General features: G+C 45.4%; 1 long non-coding RNA gene across 1 annotated transcript in view; it reads left to right on the top strand.

The window, feature by feature from the left end:
• LOC132673328 (uncharacterized) overlaps positions 1-16653 on the top strand; it is a 28725-nt gene extending 12072 nt beyond the window's left edge. The window contains exons 2-4 of the long non-coding RNA XR_009607988.3: positions 14351-14433; positions 15564-15652; positions 16442-16653. This is a non-coding gene — a long non-coding RNA (uncharacterized LOC132673328). The remainder of the gene's footprint in view (positions 1-14350; positions 14434-15563; positions 15653-16441) is intronic.
• Positions 16654-18558: the final 1905 nt, after the last annotated feature.

The following is an 18558-nucleotide window of genomic DNA, read 5'->3' as shown; positions in this document are numbered from 1 at the left end:
TGACAAGCTGGAGTCTAGAGGAAGCAAGGTCAAAGACACAAGGGAGTTGTTTCCATCCTGAAAAGGGGACCTAGAGAGAGGGTAGAGAGGGAAGAGGATGTGATAGAAGCTCTGGTCAACCAAGAATGGAATTGCCCTGGCCCCTGCTGGCCCTCACCACCTCGCGTGCAATCCAGGCTCATGCATGTTGGGGGAGCCCACGGCAATCCAGGCTCATGACACGTACGGTTCAGCTGCCTCTCACACATTATGTGCCCTCTACCTGGTGGGCCTGACTTCTAATCAAGCCTGGCCCACCCAGGACTAGTTTCTCTGTCACCTTCCAGCTGACAGCCTTCCTTGCCCATGGCTCAGTGAAGTCTAAGCAGTGCCGAGAAGAGAAGGAGGCTGAGGAAGTAAAAACATGTAAGTGGAAGCAAGTTCTAATATTTTTCCTGTGTGTTTTCTTTCTGCTGTTTCGTAATCATCCATAATCATAAGAGGCCAGGGGCAGGCGCCACCGACCTTATTCTAATGTGCCCCCCACCCCGCCCCCCGCCCAGGGAAATCATACAAGAACATGCGGAATCGTCCGGCTGGTGTTTGTGAAGCAGACACAAGGCTCTCCCACATGCCAAAGCTCAGTGGAATTTCTTAGCAAAGATAGGAGTTCAGGGCCCTTGCCAGCCCTATTTACAGACAGGGAGACTGAGGTTCACAGAGGATCAGAGTGAGCGGCAGCAGCTACCATTTGCAGGGCCCGGCCTGGCTGAGCATTTTGAGGATATTATCTCATTTAGTCGTCAGAGACACAGCCTCTTACACAGGTGTTATGCCGCCGCTCACAGAGGAAAAGCATAGAATTTGGTAGAGATAAGGCTGGCTTATGCTACTTCTAAGACGGGTGAACTTGGGTGACCCTCTTAAACTCTCTGGGCTTCAGTTTATTATCTATAAAATGTCAGGGCTAGATTGAACGGGCTGGAAGGAGCGTTCCAAATTGAACTTTCTTTGGCCTCATAATTGCCAGGCATCTCCTCAGCAGGCCCAACCTTTAGTCAGCTCTCTATAAGAGAGCAACAGAAAACAAGTTATAATCAGATAGCAGACCCAGATCCAGCGTCGGCAGCAGCATTTATGAGCTGTGTGGCCCTGAGAAGTTCACGGACCTTTCTGAGCCTCAGTTCCCTCATCCGTAAAAGTGGGTGCTCCCCGGATTGTCGGGAAGGTAAAGCAGGGTAGAGCGTGTGAAGTTACTTGACACATAGCAGGTGTTCAATAAATGGCAGTGATTATTATTTGCTGATTTTTTTTTTCCCAATCCGTTGCACAATAAAGTGACAAACGGAAGACCCTAGAAATGTTTACGGGCTTCAGATTTGGGATTTGTGAGAACTGCAAAGTATTTACCTTAGCTCACTGTGCTCTTGTGCTCCTGTTAAAATACGCCGCTCGGTCCAGTTTTCTAGTGTCCTGAACAATTGCACACATAAGCTTGGCGAAGGTAGGCGGAATCAGGGTGTGTTTTCAGCAACAAGTGAGGCGAGGCGCTGAGCGGGCGGTTTTGAGCAGGAGGCCCGGGGAGTGACAGCAGAGGGGGAGCAGTGCCGAAACGATAATATTAGAGTACACAGAATAATTCACAGCTGCCAGGTCACGCAACTTGAGAAGTGCTTCAGAACAGTCAACCCTTCCATGTTGTTGCTAAGAGACGGGGAGGTGGGGAGGTAATCAGGCCTCCTAATGAGAGAGAGGGGAAAAAATGAACAGAGACGAACTTCAGATTTTGGAAATGATTGTATGGACTCCTAGTCACTGACTGCTGGTGACTTTGAAGATATTTAGCTTGTAAAAGAAGCATGTGTTGAGTTCCTACTGTGTACCATATGTAGCTGCAGGCCCCAGAGAGACCACAGGAGACAGTCTCAGATCTCGTGGAATTTCTAGTGGGGTCAGCCGTCTTTACAGCTGAGGGGACGCTGGAGGTCCTGAGAGGGCAGTGATCTGTCTGAGGCCCCAAGGCAACCAATTGGCAAAGCTGATCTTAGAATCTGGGCCTCCTAAGTCCCATACCAGGACGTTTTCCAACCACCATGTTTCACAAAAGAGATTCATCTGTAGCAGATTTTAAGCTGAGACTTGGTACTTTGGTGAGATAAATAAAGGTCCTTAACCAGAGAAATTTATGGAAAGCAGTGCAAAAAAAAAAAAAAATGATTTCTCTAATTTCAAATGTTTCACTGAGAAATTTTATATTTACTGAGTCCCTGTCCTGTAGTATTATACCTAGCTGAATGAGACTACAGAGTGACTGCAGGTGGCAGGATAAAACGAGGGGGATGATTTGGGTATCTCATCACTGCCGAAAATTAGCAAGACACAGAAGTCCAGAGGTCTGGGTCCAGAACCAGTTTCTGTCCCTTCTGACCCAGGCCTTTCACTTCTCTGGGCCTCAGTTTTCCCACCTGTAAAATGATCTTGAAATTCCACTTCAGCTCTAACTTTTATAATCAATCACCCAATAGTGCCGTGTAGGCCTGGGGGACCCTAAATGTAACTTCAGAAAGAAGCCATGGTTTAAGGATGGAGCCTTGAACATTAAACATCCCTGGGCTGCCATAGTCCTGCAGGAGGGTACCATCATGGTGTGTGTTCCCCTATGCCCAACAGATGGTCATCAGTGTCCATACCTCCCAAAATGTTTGTGCTTCTGGGGAGCAAGGATTGTGTCCCTCTCACCTCTGCATCTCCCGCCAGTACCTAGCAACTACCTGGCAGTGGTAGGCATTTCATATATCTACAGAAGGGCCTTTAACTGAGAAAAGGCAGGTTCAGAAAGGTATGTCAAAGAAAGCTGCCAAAAAGGAGCGGTTCAAAAAGTTGCCATGATAGAGACTTGGACTTACAGCATAGCTAGTATGTGGCAGAGCTCCAGTTAAAGCCCAGGACTGCCTGGATCCCAAGCCTATGTTGTTAGCCCCCTCATCAGCCTTCCACCCATTTGCCCATTTATTCAAGATGGCGGCATCAGCATTTCTTGAGGTTAAGGTAAAGACTGTGCCTAGACAAGAGAGGGCATGAAGCACACTCATTTTAGTCAACCCTTCTTCGGAGTCTGGCTCAGCTGTCACCTTCCCTATAATTTTCCCCAGCCGTCTGGGCAGAATTAGTTGTTCTTGTTTCTGTGTTCCTACCGCTGTACCTTTTTCTCCCTGTGACGTCCATCAATCTCACTACAGTGTGACTACCTTTGGAGGCCTTTCTTCTCCACCAGATCATGACTACTTTGATGGCAGGGACTGGGTCTTACTTATCCCTCTGCCCCCATGCTTGTTACTGAGTAGTCAATACATGTTTACAGAGTGAAGGTATAAATAAATAACAAATGAATGAATGAGGAAACTATATTTCTTAGGGTCAATAAGGGAAATGGGCACCAAAGAGCCTCCCCTGAACAACTTCTTAGAACAATCACAGAGTTGAACATTATGGGGATGGAGGTTATCGGGGACTTGCTCAAGGTCACATAGTTAGAAAGCATCACATCTAGGACTCTTACCCTCCTTCTCTTTTGTTCCTCCATTCAACACCTCATAAGGGTCTCTGGCTCTAAGCCATGTGGTTTTCAATAAAAATCTGTCAGAAAGAAATGAATTTAAAAAATAAAAAAAATTAATGTTTATTATTTTGAGAGAGAGCGAGAGAGAGCATGCGTGTGTGGGAGGGGCAGAGAGAGAGGGAGGCACAGAACCCGAAGCAGGCTCCAGGCTCTGAGCTGTCAGCACAGAGCTCGAAGCAGGGCTCGAACTCACGAACTGTGAGATCATGACCTGAGCCGAAGTCGGACGCTTAACCAGCTAAGCCACCCAGGTGCCCCAAGGAAGTGAATCGTTAAGTAGCTAAGAGTGTGGAAGTCTGACAGATGTGGGTTAAAATGCCGCTGGACCACTGACTACTGCCGTGATCTGTGGCAACTTAACCCCTCTGAAGTTCAGTCTGTGTAAAGTAAAGGGCAACACCTCCCACGTCCCCCTTGCTGGCTATTTCTATGGGGTTCCCTGGAAGGCATCATGATTAACCCCAACTGGAGGTGGGATGGGAGTTTCTGACACACCGAGTCTCTCATTGTCCTGCCTGATCTGCTTTCGGAGCAATGGGTTCCTTTCCTTGCTTCCTTTCCCCTTTTGAAGCGCCACTTTGGCCTAGCTAACACGTAGCATGGCTTGTGTTCTCAGTCTCCGCATAGCCATGGCATGTGCTTTCCAGCCCACCAAATAGACAACAAGCCCGTTGACCAGAGCGGGTACTTTGTGCTGGCTAGTGATTCTGCTCTTCGCGCTGCCGCAGCCCGAGGGAAGGCTGGGTCCTTACTGCTTTCCAGGTGCACGACTGCTGCCTTCCAGCGCCACGGACCTTTCTCGGGGCTGGCAAGGATCTCAGCCAACAGAGCCGGCACGGGGAAGTGGCTTCCGGTGTGAGCCTGCTGTGAGTCACAGACATCACGGATACGCTGGAGAGAGAGAGCCAGCGGATGCCGCCAGCAGATGCCCCTCCGAGCCTCCGGCTGTTTGGCGGCCTGGAGAAAAGCCAGGGGCGATGGGGCCTGAGAGGCAGCACCTCTGTTTTCCGAAGAGGAAGCTGTGTAGTGCTGTGCGCTCCGCCACGTGCACGCTGGCTGCCTCCAGGCCTGAATGCCCCCCTCATTACTCACCGGAAACGAGTTCGAACACTTCACACAGGAAGATGATTCGCTCCTCCGATGAGAGGCGGAAAGCCTTTCTGAGGAAATGGTTTGAAGTGTTTAAACAGTCTATTTCTTAGTCTGCTTTTCCTCGACTGAAGCCCTCGGTTTGAATGGGAGCCTTTATGTGCAAACTGCCCCAGTTGTGGCGGCCTTTGAACACCTTGGAGGGAATTTCAATTTGTGCTTCCCGCCCGTTCCTATACGTCACCTGCAATTCCGGCCCCCCGCAATGCTTCTGCGGCATTGGTGTGGGGAGGGCAGGCTTGTCAGAGCAGTGGGGGATACCACAATGAGCGTGTTGCTCTTACACTTGGAAATGAACAAACGTCGTAAAAAAAAAAAAATAATAATAACAGTGCACAGTTGTCATGGGTCAGGTTTGAGCACAAGGCATGGTGGGTCCCTCACATACCTGCCTGAGCGGTAGGACAAGAGTGGGAGAAGGCGGGATGGAGGACTGACCTCTTGACCCCTTCCAAGTCAGCTTCGGAGCAGGTCGACTCCAGAGACCCAGGGCAGCAACCGAGAGGCTGGGTTAGTTTGCTTCTCATTCTCAAAGGTAGACGTGCCTGGAGTGGGAACTCCTGTTTGTATTCTCTGGAACCAAGCTGGGATTTGTCCTCTTTGGGGGAGATCTGTCCCACCGGCGGGAACAGACTCCAGAACCAGCCACCAGGGGAGGGAGCTCAGAAAAGTCAGGCATGCCTCCAGGCTATCAACCAATAGGCTGGGACAACAGGAGGCTCTAGACTCGGGGAAGGGACACTTAGAAACTAGGCTTATGTGCCTGGGGAACACAGCATGGCATCATGGGGAGTGCCTGACTTCGGACTTGGAGAGCTGTAGATCTGAATCCCAGTTTTGGTACCTACTAGCTGTGTGATCTTGGGTAGGTCACTTCATTTCTTGGGGGCGTCTGTGAAATAATTCTTAGAGAAGGGGCATAATGACCAAGATCATAGTCAGGCAGACTTGGGTGCAAGGCTCTGGCCTATAACCGTAAGTTACTTAACTTCTGTACTTGAATCATCCCTAAACCTCTATTTCCCCAGCTGTACATAAGATGTGAGAGTACTGACCTCATAGATCTGCGAGGATTCGTTGAGATAATGCAGGTCAAAGAAATACTTAGCATTAGGCTCAAACACAGACAGCCCTCCATAAATGTCAGCTATTATGGATGTCGGGTCCCGGTCTGTCTGGCAGTGAAGGTGTAGGTTATGTGGCATGTGTCTGGGCAATGATGGCAGTTTAAGGGGGCACTCTACGGTTTCCCATAGTTTTCCAGTCAACTGGATCTTGGTGTCCTGCACTAGGCTGGGAGCTGCTTGGTCCTGGCTAAGTTAGCAGATTCCTCATCCGGCAACCTCTTCTAAGCCCTGCTGGATGGGTAAATGAGGTGACTTGGAGGTAAACTTTGCCGGCTAAGCTTGTTTAAAGTACTGAGATCTGTGAACTAGGGAGGGCGGGGCTGAGGCTCACAGCTTTACAGCTCAGAGAGTGTTTCCCCAAACAACTTCTCCTTTAGTTTGATCCCTACTGCATGCATCCTGCAGGAGGAATCAGAGGTCCTGAGAGGTTCCCCGCATGGGAGTCAGTGCTGGTGCAGATAATGTCACGCTGTATCCATGCAGCCACAATGCCGTGCTGCCCTCCCCTACCCACTAATCACAGGCTTCTGCTCTATAGGCTCAGTGCTGGGCTGAAGAGGGGGGAGGCACAGCACCCGGCCCTGTTCCTGCCCTTGCATGGGTGGTAATAATAATTCTGGGAGGTAATAATAGCTACTATTTATTGAGCACCCGCTAAGGGTGCGAAGTGCTTTACATAGGCGATCTTCTTTTTCCCACAGAGAAACGCTGTGAATAGGATTTCTTGAGTCTATTTTACAGATGAGGAAAGGAAGGTTTAGTGAGGTGTCCAAGGACACGCACAGCCAGAGGAAGAGCTGGGATTGAAGCCCCTTTAGCTACATCTTTTCATTCTTTATGCCATGTCACTTCCCTTTCTTCTTTGCTTTATTCTGCAGTTAGCTTAAGCCTAATTATGTGCAAAAAAAAAAAAAAAAAAATTACATGCACAACAACAACTGTGAATTGTGTACAATAGGATACTGGTATTAATTTCTGATCCCTCTCTCACTAAGCTACTGATGAACCTCTCAGTGGTCAGGTGTGACTCATGAAATTGTTCCTGTTCTAGTTTGATTGGAATGTCTACCTCTATAGTTACATAAAGACTCTAATGACCAGTGTGGACCATGGTAAAAAAAAAAAACAAAAAAAACAGTTTCCCCTTTCTAAAAGCTACTGTAGCCAGGATCCATTCTCTTGCTCATCACACCCTCGCCTTTTTTGAATAGCTGTTTATGTTCTTTGCCAGTTTTTCTACTGAGTTATAAGAACCCTTTATATTTTAAGAAAACTAGTCCTGTTTATTTGTATACATATTGGAAATATTTTCCCCCCACTTAGTCAATGGTCCATTGGCTGCATATATAGTGTTTGGGGAGCCAGGCAATAGTTTTGTATTATTTTTCGAAAAGCTTTCTCACGTAAAGAGAAAAAGTAAATTATTTATGTATCCAAATCTTATGAGCAGTTTACTTTATTCTCTTCCACTGATTTGTCAGTCTATTATTTCTCAATTTTAAATTGTTATAATATTTACAGATTTATAATGTGTTTTAATATCTGGTAATTCATGTCTACCTTCATTGCCCCTTTTCAAAAAGATTTTCCCAGCTTCTCTTGCATATTTATTTTTTCTTTGAAAAGTTGTACAAATGACTCACCCCTGTTATAGAAAAATGAGAAGTACAGATAAATATAAAAAGAAAAGAAAAGAAAAAATGAACAATAATACCATCCAAAGGTTACTTATATTAATTTCTTGGAATACCTCATTCCAATCTCTTCGTATGTGTGAACACACACACACAGGTCTTTTCTAACACAATTCAGGTCATGCTATTCTAGGAGATTTATTACTAAAATAAGTATACCCATCGCTTAATTAGTATGCCTGTTGCCTAATATGCCATGTTTTATTTAACCTTTCCTCATGTGGAGCATGCAAATTATTTCTAATTTTTCACTCAAGCGATTTATGCTTACTTCTGTCTTGGTGTGAATGAATCCTTTGCACGTTCCTCTGGCAAGTTGACCAACATCTGGTCTAAGATCTTCACTAGCATCTTGATGTTAAGTTCGGGATGTGCTTATCAGCTAATCAATATCTGCCCAGAGACTTCTTCCCCCTTGAAAACGCCATTCCGAATCACTGAGTGCAAAGGAGACAGACACTCATTGTGGAGGAAGTTGGCATTGTGGTTAAGAGCATGAGTTTTGGAATCAGACGGAACCATGTGAATTTGGAGAAGTTGCCTAAATTCTGCGTCTGTTTCCTCATCCGTAGAATGTGAACACTGAGAGCTACGAGGAGCGTTATAGTGGGGATTAAATATGATTGTCCAATACAGTGCTTAGTGTTATGCCAGCACATAATAAGACGTTCAATGAATGCTATCTACACAGCCTTCTACCTCCTCCAACTACTCACCCACGGCTACCCTCCGTCATCCTTATGAATTGTGCTGCGTGACAGCTGGATGGAGCTGCTGAAGACTGAGTTATCTTCAGCAGCCTTGCTACGCAGAGTGTGGTCCAAAACTAGGAGTATTTGCATCACCTGAGAATCTGCAGAATTTCAGGCCCTCCCAAGACCTATTCAATCAGAATCTGCACTTTTAAAAGACTTCCAGGTGATCTGTATGCACAGTAAATACCTTTGCAGAGGTATTGGTCTCTTATTCAGGATGCTAGTGGGGGTTGTATGGGAGGCCTGGGGGCACAGGAACACGTGACATCTCTGCTCTGGAATTCTCTAGTCTGGAGTTTGCACTCTCTTGGCCTCAGACCCATCGCTCGGTAGCAGTGTGCTCTTCACAAATCTCCAGTGACCTTTACCACTCTGGTGTGGTGGGAGAATCTCCATCTTCAGATTCAGACAGACAGGGGTTTCGACCCCGGCTTTGTTATCTGGAAGATCTAGCAGACAGTAGACACTGAAACAAATTATTTCAGCTTTCTGAGCTCAGTTTCCTCACCTATGAAATGTGGGCAATGCATCTTTCCTGAGGTGTTATTGAGATAACCAGTGATAAAGTATTTAAAAAGCCTTTCACATCCCAGGAGATCCAATAAGTATTTCAACTCTGAAGACTTCCAAAGCTTAGTGTGCATTTCAACTCCATGACCCACCTGGCTGCTCCCTTCCTCTCCTAGGACTTAAGTTTTGCCATTTGTAAAATGGGCATTTAGGTCAAATAACCTCTAAGGTCTCTCTCCACCCTAAAACTCAGCAACTCTTAGGGATAGTTCAGTACACATATTTGAATCCTAAGGGTAGCTCATGGTTAGAGAAGAGTTGAGACTTCCACTGTCCTGACACATTACCTAAATTGTCTTTCAATCAGAGACCTAATGAGAGGGGTAGATTTTATATGTATTAACGCATGTTTTCAATTGATACAAACAAGAAACTCAAGGAAAGTGTTGGTAGTTATTAAATAGCATATACCTAGATGGCATAGATTATGGAATAGTTATTAAATAGCATATACCTAGAGGGCATATACCTAGATGATTTTAAGGTGGGTACTGAGATCCCCCAAGCTGGATTTTGAACCTCTGGCATGCGTGAGGCACGTATCTGGTACTGGAAGTTCTCTGATTTGAACTAGAAAGCTGTTGATATCATCCAGACTGAAAATGCTTAACTGGGAAGAGGGATACAAAAACCTGGCTCCCCACAATGGAGCCTTAATAAATGATAAAGAATTAATTAATTTAAAGTACTTGAAAGAATCCTAAGTAATCATCTCCCTCAGCTTTTTTTGAAGAGAATATAGTATCAGGAAAGTCAGAAATACACTCAAACTAACAGTCTGTATCCCTAAGAGAGAGAGAGAGAGAGAGAGGGCTAAGCAGGCATGATTTATCATCCATTTCTGCATTTGCTCCTTTGCCAAACCTTATTTGAACACGATAGACACTGTGCTAGGTGTTGAGGAATGGAAGATCAGAGTAGGATTCAATTGGGCAATTACAAAGTGCTCTATGAGATGAGACATATACCCAGATAACTCTTTTTTTTTGGAGGGGGCACCCAGATCCCCAAATAACTCAACACAAGATCAAAACTATCACCAAAGAAGGAATGACGAAATGCTTTGAATCTGTACAGGACAGAGAGATTACTTCTGAGTCTTTCTAGCAGGTGTAGCATCTAATCTGCGCCTTGAATGATGGGATTTTATTCACTGGTCCAACAAACATTTGCCAGGAACCTGTTAAGCACAATGCCTCATAGAAGATGCCGTCAGAGTTGGCCAGTTACGGAGGAGTGGTTTGCCAATTGTTATTTTCTATGATTTGCTCTTCTTTCTTTTATGCCCCCAGTTTGGGGATGTTAAACTAGTAGGTCACTTGGGGGACTTTCAAAAGTGATCATTGCTAAATGGTGGCTTCCCCAAGTCAGACAAACCTGCATTCATTGGACACATACTTATCCGGTAGATACTGTGTGCCTAACACCATGCTGAGGGGCCAGGAATATGGCAATGAGCTCAGGGACCATGTGATGCCTGGTGCTTCTCCAACGTGGGTGGGCACAGCCCTGAATCAGGATATATGGCTTGACAAGCAGAGCACAGATTGACTTTTAGCTCCTGCCTTCCCCACTTAGCCGGATGGAGGGAGAGAAACAGTGTCACACGATCTCACAGATACGTACAGAACGGTAACTCTGATGAGTGCCACACAGGAAAGAAGGCCCTTCCTTGTCTTGAGGGACTTATATGGGCAGCTGGCCACTCAGGGGGATCGGGGAAGGCCTTGCTGAGGTGCAGTGCTTGACCTTGGACGCACTTGAAGTGTGACTAGGAGTTAATAGGCAAAGAGGGAGGGACCAGTGCTCCAGGTAGAGAGAAGAGTGTGTGCCTGTGCTACTTTTCCTGAGGAGCTGGGGAGGGGGAAAGAGCTGAAAGGAAGACAGTGTGAGATGAATCTGGAAGCACAGGGAGGGGACTAAATCAGTAGTATGGTGAGTAGAACATGGGAGGGGAAGGTGAGAAAATGGTGAAGATACTGCCTAGGTTCCTCTCTGCCATGTGTAATTGGATGAATGGAGTACTATATTTGGCCTCATCCCAGGGCTGCCACATACAGTTGTGTGAGTTGTGCACTGCACAGGGCATCTGGCTGAGTGGGGAAGGCAGGAGCTAAAAGGCAATCTGTGCTCTGCTTGTCAAGTCATACATCCTGATTCAGGGCTATGCCCACCCGAGTTGGAGAAGCACCTTCTGATAATTTGCAAAAAGGAACCATCCAGTTGGCTAGATAAAAAAGGAATTAGGCCTTTTAACTCAGGACCACAGGAATCCAGGCAAGCCCACATGGGGTGCCAGAAGTGGGGGCGGGCTGGAGGTGGTAAGGCCAGGAGCAGAGTACCCGGATGGTGGAGGCAGGGGCTGGAAAGGTTGATGAAAAAATGGGAGAGTGCAAAGAACACCAAGTTCAGTTTATTTATCCTGCAGTGTCTGTCTCTGGCCTTTCCTGGACTCCTGACCCACAGGGAGGGATCCTGCCTGTGGCTCACCCTTCCTGTTATTTTTATGCTTTTGTTAGATGCCTTTGATGGGAGTAGATATGGAAACCTAGATTGTCAGGGAGGAGAAGCAGCCAAAGACCATCCAGTTCTACTTTCTTGTCCTAGAAGTAAGAACACGGCGGCCCAGAGGGAAAGGAATCCTCTTTCCCATGTCCCCAGGCTGGGACTAGATCCTCGGTTTCCTGACTTAACCACACCTTGCTGATCTTCCCTCTAATAAGAAATAGATTGAGCTTTTGCAGGCAGCAAAGCACACCTGAAGGAGCAGAGGTATTGAGTCGGGTCAACCTGGATTTGGATCCCCACTTGCTATGTCTTTGCTGTGTGATCTTGGGCAAGTTATTTAAGCTCTCTGAACTTTGTGTTTTCTACCTGTAAGATGGAGATGAAAACGCTTTCCTTGAAGGGGGGGCTGTGAGAATTAATGTGAAGACTCTAGGGCAGTGTCTCTTCGCAAGCCATCATCCAGATTCCATTCTCCACTTCTGTGACCTTCTCCAGCCCCTGTTTCTTCACCTACAGTGTCTCTGTTCCTGAGAGTTTGGCAGGGATCTACAGAAAACGTATTTCTTTGGAAGGTCTTTGTGCACCACTACCTAAATTCTGCATATCACACTATTGAGAAATGACTCTATGTTTCCCCCTAACCTAAGCCCAGCTGAGCCCTAAGATGCAAATGGCAATTGACCTCTGGCCCCTAAAGCAGCCCTCTCCTTTCCCCCCATGATGACTCTGCATGGATTTCAGGAAGCGTCATGTGAAAATAACACCTTCAAACCAGAAGCAAAAGGAACTGGAAGGCTTTTGCAGGAAGCATAATATAAAGAAGGTGGAGGCTGGGAGCTCAAAAAAAAAAAAAAAAAAAAAAAGAAGCAATCACAGGGAGGTTTTGTTTTTTCTTTCAAAATGATTTTTGATGGCACATAGTTACTTTTATTTGTTCCCTGACTTTTAGAGGCTGAGAAGTAGCAGTCTTATTTTGAATATCTATTGTTACTCCTGAGATTTTATGCAGAATAGAAAGGATTGTTTTGAACAGTTTCTCATGGACAAGTGGAAGCTGTACCCTCGCTGCAGATGATTCATCCAGGAGAAATGATATATAAACAAGACTGCCTGCCTGGAAAGCGGATGGGAGGGCGGGAGGGTGAGGTATTTCAGAAGGGGCTTTTTACTCCCATGCCAGCGAATGATAAAAGCTAGCTCTTGAAATAGCAGGGGTGCTGTGGAATGGAGGTGTCAGAAAGTTTTACAACCTTGCATCTCATAGTTAATATCAGAAAAAGCACTTCTTAAATCTCAGACTAAGACCAGGTGCTTTCTCACAGTCATGGTGTATTGCTAGGTTGATTCAATCTTCAGCCCTGTCTTGTGAGTGTGATGTGAAAAAGCATGGGCTCTGAAAGCTGATGAAGCAGAGCAGGGTGAGGCTGAGAAGCACCCAGGCTGCAGAATGTTAGGAGGCACCTATTCTCAGCATCATACAAGTGTACGGTCAGCATTTGCATGACTCTCAGAGTGAGAGCCTCCTTCAATTTGCACCTAGGGTGCTTCTCTGGCCTCATCGAGTCCAGGCTCTGGAACTGAGTTAGAATCAGGGCTCCATCACTTATTGGAGGTATAACCTCAGAGAAGCAATTGTAATTAGGCTTGGCTATAACAGAAAAACCCAAAACAGGGGGTGGCTTTAACGGGTAAAAGCTTATTTCTCTATTACATAAAAATATAGAGCAATTCAGGGGCACCTGGGTGGCTCAGTCAGTTGAGCGTCTGACTCTTGATTTCAGCTAAGGTCATATCCCAGGGTCCTGGTATTGGGCCCTGCATGTATGGAGACTGCTTGGGATTCTCTCTCTCTCTCTCTCTCTCTCTCTCTGCCCCTTTCCCCTGCTCATACTCTCTCTTTCTCTCTCTCAAATAAAAAAAAAAAAAAAGTAGAGAGAGAACAATACAGAGGAGGGCTAACATAATGTCTCTGTTACATAAGGTCACCAGAACCTACCTTCCTTCTAGCACATTGTCCTGCCATTCCTGTGTTTTAGTCCTCATGATCCGAAAGGGCAGGCCTGAAGGTTCAAGATGGAGACATCCGTGTTCCAGGAGGCAGGATGGAGGAAGGTGCATGAACCATGTGGACACATTACTCACTTGAAAAAAAATCAATAATATGACAATGACAAAAACATAGATCAGACTTTTAAAAACCCATATAATACAAAAAAATAAAATCTTTTATTTTTTGGATTATTAAATGATCAGTAATTGTTACTTCTATCGATGTCACTCCAAATTCTCAACATTAGCATCCAGTTTATTATAACCGGGCCACAGTCTTGCTCCCTGCAACTGAAAATGTTTCCAGGTGGACCCCTTCTTATGCGTCTTCATGAAATGTCCCTAAAGCCATAGCTTTGGGAATAGGAGAATTACGCAGAGTGTGAAGGTAGACATCCTTGTATTTGCCTACCCAGCATTCATTCCCCATTTTGGTAGTGATACCCCAGTTTCGCTTTGGGATACTGCTGGTTCCTATTCCTTGTAGATTTGGTAGAAACTATTAATTGGGCTTCAGGTGGGAAGGGGTAGAAATGTAACGCAAGCCAGAACAATAGCCTCCCTCTTTCTCAGGAATTTGTCTCTTGAGTAGAGACAGAAAAAGCACAGTAATATGATCAGGGACCATTTTTTCTAGCAGAGGCATGGATATCAAAGTTCTTGAGCTGCCCTGGAAGCTGTCTCTTCTGAAGTCTGACTGTTCAGTTAGTCCTTCAAATCTTGTTCATGATGCCCCATATCCTTCCAGTAAATCTTTATTTCCGTTAATTAGATTATGTTTTTGTTGCTTGCAACCCAAGAACCTTAAATGACACAAGTAGTTATTCATTTGTTCTACCTAAAGATTTGGAATTGTATAGGCTGGTCTGACTATTGTCACTCTGGCTTTTTCTTTTCCAGAATCTCCTGATGAGACCACAAATGCCTCCGGCCACACACTTAGCCCTGCCGTGCTTCTGAGCCAAATGAAGTGGGAAATGAAGGTAGGATGTAGATTTAAACTGTCCCTCTTATATCTGGGTTTTAGTGATTAATAGGGCTGTTAAGACTAAGACCAATAAGGTGGTAAGAAGGATACCAGAGAGGAAGTCCCAGGGGCCAGGCTGAGGAATTACCTAGAAGGCACCAGTTCAAGGAAGGAAAAGGCCAACATGCTATGTAGACTTCACAAAACAAGGAGTGTTGCCTGTCTTATTCCCCACTCTATCCCTCGTACTAAAAGCCAAGTTTGGCCATGATAAGCACTCAGGAAATAGGTGCTGAGAGAAAGCAGTAGCATTAAGAAGGGCTGAGATTTGTGGTGGCAGAAACCAAGTGAAAGGGTGAGATCATCTCACAGAGGTGGAGAGAGGTCAGCAAGCAAGGGAGTACATACGTAGAGTTGAGGGTACAGAGGCGTTGGATTCTAAAGGTGCCAACCAAGGCAGTCACTGTGATATTTGCTGTTTTTCCACCATAGTTCCTGTGTTCCTCTCTCTGCTATTTACCTCTCGTAACCAGAGTCAGCCCCAGAAAAAACCTATTGCTACCACCTTCGGCTTCTTCCCTCCTGTACCTGCAGCTCCCCCATGGTTTGGCCCAGCCCATCAGAATGATATTCCACCTTGGTCCCTTCTCTTGAGTGCTAATGCTTTCCCCTGTCCTAATCCCTAACGCGGGGTCTGGGGCTCTCATGCCCTGCCTTGCTCTTCCAAGTCCTCCTAAGACCAAAGACTCGCTCCATTTTTTTTTTTTTTTGACAGGTCCTTAAGGTGTGGCCACCGAGATCATGCTTCCTAAATGATGACGTGGTTACTAAAATCAGTAATGACAATATCTGACATTTATTGGACACATATAATGGTCAGCTCCCATTCAAAGCTTTTTCACTTTTATGAAGTGCTCACCGTAACCCCATGAACTGAGTGTTATTGTTATGGCACAGGCTGTTCATTGCCTTCCCAGCCTTTACGCTCCCAGTCACAAATGTTAAAGACTACACATCACACACTGCCTTGTGACTAGGAGTGGCCAACGAAGTCTACATGGAAGTTGCTGGGTGAGCTTCAGAGAAAACTTTTTAAAGCAGGTAGGGTGTCTTTTTAAAGTTCTGATCTTTTTCTCCTTCCTCTAGGCTGGAATGTAGCCATGGCACCTGGAGGGCACCTCGTAACCATGAAGTGACTTTAGGACAGAAGCCACACACAGTGGTGGAGCAGAAAGGTAGAAGGGGCCTATGCTCCTGATGACTGGAGAGCTGCCCCACCTCTTTAGGCTTCTTTTATAGCAAAGGAAATAAATCTCTAACTTTTTATTTGGTTGTTCTATTGTATGTGACACAGTCTACTCCTGATTGATGAACTTCTTTCTTTCTTTTTTTTTTTCAATATATGAAATTTATTGTCAAATTGGTTTCCATACAACACCCAGTGCTCATCCCAAAAGGTGCCCTCCTCAATACCCATTACCCACCCTCCCCTCCCTCCCACCCCCCATCAACCCTCAGTGTGTTCTCAGTTTTTAAGAGTCTCTTATGCTTTGGCTCTCTCCCACTCTAACCTCTTTTTTTTTTTTTCCTTCCCCTCCCCCATGGGTTTCTGTCAAGTTTCTCAGGATCCACATAAGAGTGAAACCATATGGTATCTGTCTTTCTCTGTATGGCTTATTTCACTTAGTATCACACTCTCCAGTTCCATCCACGTTGCTACAAAGGGCCATATTTCATTCTTTCTCATTGTCATGTAGTACTCCATTGTGTATATAAACCACAATTTCTTCATCCATTTGATGAACTTATTTCAATTAAATATTTAATATATATGGTGGGGCAGACATATATAGTGCTCCCCAAATATCTCCATGCCCCTCCATATTTCTCAGTTTCCCCTGCAGTTAGGTTGGGACGATGTCTAATTTTGAACAATGGGCTCAGAGCAGAAATGACATGTCACTTCTGTACTAATGCATTTTGGAGCCAGTGTGCCTTCTCCAATTCTCTCTTCCATGCTGTAGTAACCCTGGACGCCACTTGATAAGATGGAGGTATCACAGGATACAAAGAAATGGGATCCTTGAGTCACTGGATGTAGAAGAGCTCCCATGAACCCGCCTTTGGGTGAGACTATGGGTGAGTGAGAAATTAACTTCTGTTTTGCTAAGTCACTGAGAGTTCAGAGTTTATTTGTTACTGCAGCATAGGTTAACTGATCCTGACTAAATATGCCTCATTTTATAAACCAAGAGATTGAGTCTTTCAGCAGTTAAGTAACTTGCCCCAATCAAAGGGGCTACTTAGGAACCAAGTCTATCTGACCACAAGAGCCAACCTCTGTGGTTTCCCATTCCCTCCTTGGCCAGTATTGGCCACGCTGGCATTCCTGATTCTGTTGGCTTCCTGTCATTTGCTTCCATTCAGGTCGGTTTTTTTCCTTTAGCATCTGTCCCTCTGACCTGCATAGACTAGAATGCCACATGCCCAAAGCTTAACCTGTGACACTCAGTTTATAGAATTACATCTCGTATTGTAATTCTTCTTGGAATTTATTTTGAATCTTGGCTGGTTGAGTTGGCCAATACTAAAAATGGTTGCTTAGCATCTGGCTTCTATTTGGTCCTTGGCTAAAACAAAACATTCACAGTTGATTTTCATCACCAGGTTTGTAGTATTTTCTGTTTTCTTTCCCGAACACAGTGAAGAAAAAGAAAGTGAGATGTGGCCATTATTCTGTATCTGAATTATCTAGCTTGGTGGATTGGAACAAGTTGCTCACAAGAAAAGCTCATGTATTCAACAGATGTTATGTTCCAGGGGCGTGATAGATTCTGGGAATGCTGGGAGAATTTTACCACACAGTCCTTACTTTAAAGGAGCGCCCAGTCTAAGGACCTGTGTAAATAAATAGAATGCAAAATAGTGTGATAAGCCCAAAGAGAATCAGCGTGTATCAGATGCAGTGGTGACACTAATGGGAAGATTGTCCTTTCTGACTGTTCTAATTCCCATAGGAAGAGGTTTTATGCCACAGCTGGAAGAGTTTTTCAGAGACTTCTGAGTACCGAGTGTTGTGCTAAGCATTTTCCATAAATCAAATTTCGTCTCCCATTTACAAGTATTGCATCTTTTCCAAGGATGAGTCAACTGTTGCTCAGAAGGAAAGAGAATTGGTCAAGGTCACACATGCAGCATCTTAACCCAGTTCTGGCCAATTCTAGCATTTCATATTTCCCCCAGAGTACCAAGCTCGTCCCTCTGTGGAGGCAGGTGGGTTTATTCTGACAACATAAGCCTCCATCGTCTTATCCAGCGAGTTTCCTGAGACGGGCTCTCCACAGTTCTGTCGCAGCGTGGGCTTCTTGGAAATTCGGTTCTCTTTCTCAAGGCCTCCCTACCTGCTGAGCCTCATTCTTCATTCTGAAATAGGAGCTGCCCTGTAAACAGTATCTGGTGCTCACTTCCAGGCCTCCGGCTGGTGGAGCAAGAACATTTCCAGTGCATATGCTTCCTTATTCTGTAAAAAAAAAAAAAAAAAAAAAAAAAAAAAAAAAAAAAAAAAAATGTGTTTATACTTGGTCCCCTCTGAAGCCGGACGACGCCCATGATTTGTCCCAGGTCCCAGCCAAATTTGTTGGCTGGGCTTTTTCCAGTCCTTTACACCCCAGAAAGGGAGAGCGCTGTGTCTGCCCTCTGGCGCCATCTACCGGCACTGCTCGAGTCTCCGAATGAGCCCCAATTAATTGGATGAATCTTGTCGCTTCATTAGCCCATTGGTTTTTTTTTCTTCACAGACTAGAGGGCGACCAATTAGTAAAGAGAGTAGATAGCAAATATAGCTCACCTTAAAGAGGCCAGAGTCTCCTTTCTCTCGCGTTTCCTACCTTACCCGTTGTGACATTCCTTCATCTTCAATTCTTTCTTCCTTTTGAAAATATTTATTTTGTTCTTATATAGAGATCAGGGCATGGGGCACACAGCTGCACACCTGAGCAAACACAGGGGCTGACTGATTTGCTGGTGTAATGAAAAACATTAGTTTTGAGCTCATTACTCTGATTCCACAATGGGCACCAAATCCCACTTAAGACCCACGGAGGAAGTCTTCAAAGGGACACTGCTCCAGGTCTGTGCCTGG

Source organism: Panthera onca, chromosome C1, assembly GCF_046562875.1.
Source record: "Panthera onca isolate mPanOnc1 chromosome C1, mPanOnc1 haplotype 2, whole genome shotgun sequence".
Lineage (NCBI taxonomy): Eukaryota > Metazoa > Chordata > Mammalia > Carnivora > Felidae > Panthera > Panthera onca.
This window is presented reverse-complemented; position numbering and strand designations above follow the sequence as displayed.